Source organism: Adiantum capillus-veneris, chromosome 25 (assembly GCF_014529385.1).
Source record: "Adiantum capillus-veneris isolate H3 chromosome 25, ASM1452938v2, whole genome shotgun sequence".
In the NCBI taxonomy this organism is placed as follows: domain Eukaryota; kingdom Viridiplantae; phylum Streptophyta; class Polypodiopsida; order Polypodiales; family Pteridaceae; genus Adiantum; species Adiantum capillus-veneris.
Window position 1 is genome coordinate 67,151,577 of NC_140955.1, and position 5,707 is coordinate 67,157,283.

The window sequence follows — 5,707 nt, forward strand, 5'->3', positions numbered from 1 at the left end:
ACCTAAGATCATTTTTTTGTGAAAATAGAAGCTCCATTTAATTGATCAAGTAGCTAGTCAATCCTTGGTATTGCATACTTATTCTTGATTGTTACCTAATTTAATCCATGGTAATCGATACAAAGATGTAGAGTATGTGCCTACAATTTCAAAAAAACAAGTCAATGTAGAATAATTCAAAATTCTCCAAGCCAGAACCTTCTAGTAATGTATAGATTGGATAGTTTGTTTTGCATGAAATATAATCTAGATGTATCAATTCTCAACTAGAAATAGGAAACGACAGTGACAGTTCTCTCTCTCTCTCTCTCTCTCTCTCTCTCTCTATCTCTCTCTCTCTCTCTCTCTCTCTCTCTCTCTCTCTCTCTCTCTCTCTCTCTCTCGCTCTCTCTCTTGCGCAAGGCGGACGTCTGCACGACTCAGCTTGTTAGGTCAAAATCTTCTTTGTCTGTGTCGTGCGAGCTAACCTTGGTTTTGGTTGGTTGTTGGGGGGAGGAATCTCCCTAATAAATGTTTTTTTAAAAGCTGAACTAGTATGTATGTAGAGTACCATCTTTCTTCTGATTAAAAGGACTAGGATTACTCAATGGTTCAGGGCTTAGAATCTATAAGGGATGATGCCGAGTGCAAGCCATGGCTAGGAGATAGAATGCAATAGATGAAGAAATGAGAGAGAGAGAGAGAGAGAGAGAGAGAGAGAAGAGAGAGAGAGAGAGAGAAGGAGAGAGAGAGAGAGAGAGAAGACTGCAGGCTTTGACCCAAGATAAAAAACCTATGTATTTTTTTAATGAAAAGCCTTTACAATGTATAAAGCAAAGTTTCAATGCAAAACTCTACTGATAACGATCTTTCCTATGCATGCCTTGGATATATTCCCATAGGCAATGTTCTTAAAACCTAAAACTCCTCCCTCAAGCCTAAAATAGAGTGGCCATTCTCATATTACTTTGATTTTTGGTGTACTCATCAATTGTGAGGTTTAGGTTCTCTCACAACCAAGGGTTTTGATACACCAATAACTCGGTGCCATGGCAATGAACCCGCCTCGAACAGATAGAGTGTAGGTAAAAATTTGCTACCAATAAATGGAGTTTTTGGTTGATTAAACCTTGGGTTTTGGTTTACCCAATAACCTCATGAGAATTGGTTTACAAAAATGATGACTTGAAATAAAAAATGATATTTTTGGGAGGTCTTACCACTTTGTATGTGTGGCAGTGTCTATAGCCCTTTACACTTTATTTTTTACTAAGAAAATATAAAAAGGTGTTGATCTAAAGAACATCATTATCAACATAAAGTATTTTGAGATTTTGTATCACCATCAACCACATGAATATGATTTTTATTCTTTTTGAAGCACTTATTTGATGGGTGATTTGTCCTACCACAATGAGTACAAGGATTCTTTTTGAGACAGTCTTTTGTTTGATGATCATTGTGCCACAAATGACACAAGATCTGGTACTAGTGGATGGTTTGGATGAAGCTTACGTAGAAACACAACTACTAATTGCATACGCACTAGGAATATTTGAAGAGCTGATAGGGGATATTGTATATGCACTAGGAAATATGGAAGAACTTAAACGGGATAGTCTTTTTTCTTCTTCTTGCAAGGAATTAATGATACCATCCAAGAAGGGTAGCGGATATTTATCTTTTAATTACATTGAAAATTTGATGGAAGTCATTAGGCAAGCTTTTTAACAAAACAACTATGAGATCTTTATCTGGTACTAATGCTTTGACATACACAAGTTGAGTTTTGATACTCTTTAGTCTATCAGCTAAAGATGTTACATTTTTATTAGCACACATAGTAAGAGAGTATAAATCTTCTTTTAGAATCATCATAGAGTATTTAACTTTAGCACCAAAAGTTTCTCTAAATTCATTGAGGAAGCACTAGAAGAATTAATATCATCCAAATAATTAACAAAGTTGAGGAAGTGAGATGTTAGAATAATACCTAATGCTTGATTGTCCTTGCATTGTTGCTCCACAGGTAATACTCTGAGTTGTGGGAGATAATGTTGAGTGTCAGCCATGAGAGAGAGAGAGAGATAGATAGAGAGAGAGAGAGAGAGAGAGAGAGAGAGAGAGAGAGAGAGAGAGAAAGACAAGGCTGCACGCTTTGACTAAAGATAAAAACCCTATGTATTATTTTTTATGAAAATCCTATACGATACATAAAGCAAAGAGGCCATGCAAGACTCTACTGATAACTAAATTTTCCTCTGCATGCGTTAGGATATGGGCTTGAAACCTAAAAATCCCCCTCTCAAGCCCAAACTAGACTGACCATCCTCATGATACTTTGAGTTTTTGTTGTACTTGAGAACCGTGAGTTTTAGGTTCTCTCACAACCAAGGGTTTTTGGTACACCCATAACCTACTGCTATGGCAATGAGCACGCCCTCAGATATATAGTGTGTAGATAAAAAAGTCAGCTACCAGTAAATGGAGTTTTGCTTGACTTCAAAACCTTGGGTTTTGATTTACCCCAATAACCTCATGAGAATTGCTTACAAAGATTAGGACTTGAACAAAAAAATGGTATTTTTGGAGGTCTTACACTTTGTATGTGTGGCATTGTCTATAACCATTTTACACTTTACTTTTGACTAAGAAAAACATAAGTGGAAGAGTTCATCTAAAGAACAAAACTACACCAACATAAAAGTATTTGTGATTCTGTACAACATAAACCATATGAATCTGTTTTTTTTTTCTTTTTTAAGCACTCATTTGATGGGTGATTTGTCTTACCACAGTGAGTACACGGATTCTTTTTGAAACAGTCCTTTATGTGATGATCCTTGCACCTGCAAATGGCACAAGATTTGGTACCATTGGATGGTCTGGATGAAGAACCTAAGGTAGCACAACTACTGACTACATATACAAGGAATATTGGAAGAAATAGTAGGGGATACTGCATATGCACTAGGAATAATGGAAGAACTTCTATGGGATACTCTTTTGTAATGTACCCAACATTTTTCAACAAAAACTATTTCATTTACTTTGCAAAAAATGTGTAAGGTTTGCATTTTGTTAAATCATAGAGCATTCCAACAGAACGATCGGATAAAAAATTACACTCTGGAATTATAAATTATGGTCTTTATTCACTTCGAACAATAGGTTGATATGGAAAACTTAAGCCTCAAGAATGTATCTAAAGATAAGAATTCACCCTTAAAAAAGAAGAAGTAATTTTAGAAAAGAGAGAGTAATTTTAGGAAAGGAGGATTATTTTTAGAGAAGCAAGAGAAGTAAGTCAAGTTTAGAGATTTTTTTCTAAGAAGCCAAGCTTCTTCTAAAATTAGAGTAAAAAATCTTTCATAGAGTAACATGTCCAAAATATATATATATATTAACAGTTGCAAATGAAAGCGCACTTATCTATCTACTTTTTTCTATTCTTAACTTTTAATTTTGTCCTTGAGAGCCTACACACATAGAAGTTATCAGAAGATGAAGCTCTCTTGCTTTGACGCCAGACTAACCTTCTCTCCCTCAACCTCTCACCCTCAATCCATCTCCGTCTCCAACGTCTTCTCTACCATCATCATGCTAGCCCTCAAATTCTTGAGTTTCCTTTCTCTCTTTTCTCCTTATCTTCCGTGATACGATGGCCCCAAAGAAAGTGACTCGAAGTTAAAGGACGCTCATGCCGCTCCACCTCCAAGAAAGGTGTAAAGGAAGGCATCAACTACTCCAAATGTAGCTCAAGTGGAGGTATCAACTGTGGAATAATTCGAAGCCGTCCAACCTCAACCATGAGAGGTAGTCACATGTTGCTAATCTGATGGAACTTGCGATAAGCAACGTGATTTTGCGGTTAGTGGAGAATAAGCTGAGGTATCAGCTCTCTTTTTGTCTTGTGGTTAGCAGGATGCCTTGCGGTTAGCGAGATGCTCCCTTCAAGCGATTAGCAAGATGCTCCCTTGCAGTTAGAAACTAGGAAATTTTGCGCATTTTTCGGTTAGCAAATATGTAAATCCTTTGCAAAGGCTCTATTGGCTAGACAAAGAAAGTCCGCAGGTAGAAACAAACTGTTAAGCTTAATTGAAAGATTTGATTTTTTGAATTATAGGACTGTCTTTATTAGACCATGTTTGAGAAAGAACTGTTTTGGTGATGTTTGAAGGGTTGTATGAAAGAATCTGTGGTCGGAATTAATAAAGGAACATTGTTTGTATATGTAAAACAACATGGTAGTAATTAGAAAAGAAGAAGAACGGGTGAGTGTGTGTGCAAAGTGGGAGACTAATATCGTGACGAATCTATGTCTATGGACGAGTGGACCAAATTAGTCGGGTACTTTTCACAATATTTCTAGTTAATTTAAACTAAGTCTCATATAATATTTAGGAAGCCTCTTAAACATGGGAAAAAAAGTGTTGTTTATAGATTCTAAATATGTCAATGGGATCTTATCTTTATATTAGGAATTATCTTTCATTAGAATCCTTGGTTTATGGACCTGGCTTGTGGTGTAGGACCCTTAAAACCATGAACATGATGAAAAGAGGACTTTATCTCTTTTGTTGGTCGTATCTGTGCTTCGTGGAAATGGAGTAGGGTGTCATCAACAGAACTTGAGAATAAAGGAAGGCCATCTATCAAGTCGGCCCAATCTTCCAGGATTGGGGACCTCACAATTGGTGTTAGAGCCTAGGTTAGAAAAATTAAATTGGCTACTTCAAGCTTCCTCGTGTGGATGGTTTTCTATACCCATTATGTGTCTCACAAAGATATTATGACATGTCAGCTGATGTGTATTACAGCTATGGTTGAAACCTCTATTATATATTCTCATGGAGGAATCTTTTGTAGACTCCTATATGACCTTTTGATGAATTTATGAATAGTAATAATTTGCTTCAAATAAATTTTTTGACTGGTTAAGTCATGTGATTGATATAAGATATGACTGATTAAGTTATGTGATTAAATTTTAATAGACTGGATAAGTCATGATTGGTAAAATCATTATGTCAAACTTTTAGTGGACTAGATAAGTCTAAGTCTAGAAAATACCTTAATGTTTGAGTTGTTATGAATGTTAATGTTAATCTATACGTACACTCAAGAGAACCCTCAAATCACTCCTATATTGGAAAACCCTCAAAACAATGCTATATATACGAAGATTAAGGAGAAGAAGCTATTGCTCAAACAAATGCAACCACCTTCTTTGAAAGGAGAGGGTGATGATATTGACAAGGATGCAGCAGTATGGATCGAAGCAATGGATAATTACTTCTTGGCGGCAAACACCACACCTGCAAACCAACAAGCGATGCTAGGGATATTTCGTCTCTCTAGTGAAGCAGAGTTATGGTGGAAACAACATTGCCATGACATGGGAGTATTGGAGAACTCCCAAAACTAGAGAAAAATTAAACAAGTAGTGAAGGAAAGATACTTACCTCTTGCCCATGAAGCGTTGAATATGAATGAGTTCTTTAGCTTAAAATAATATAGCTTATCCTTGGAAGAATACTACTCAAAGTTTGTAAGACTTAGCCATTATTCTCCACCAATGACCATAAATCAGTAGGTAGCCCGCTTCTGTCAAGGTTTAAGAGAACCAATCAACTTGCATTTAAAATCTATGAAACCTACTACTGTGCAAGATGCTTTACTACTATAAGCTAAGTCCTTAGTGAAGGAGAAAAGATTAGAAGGAGAG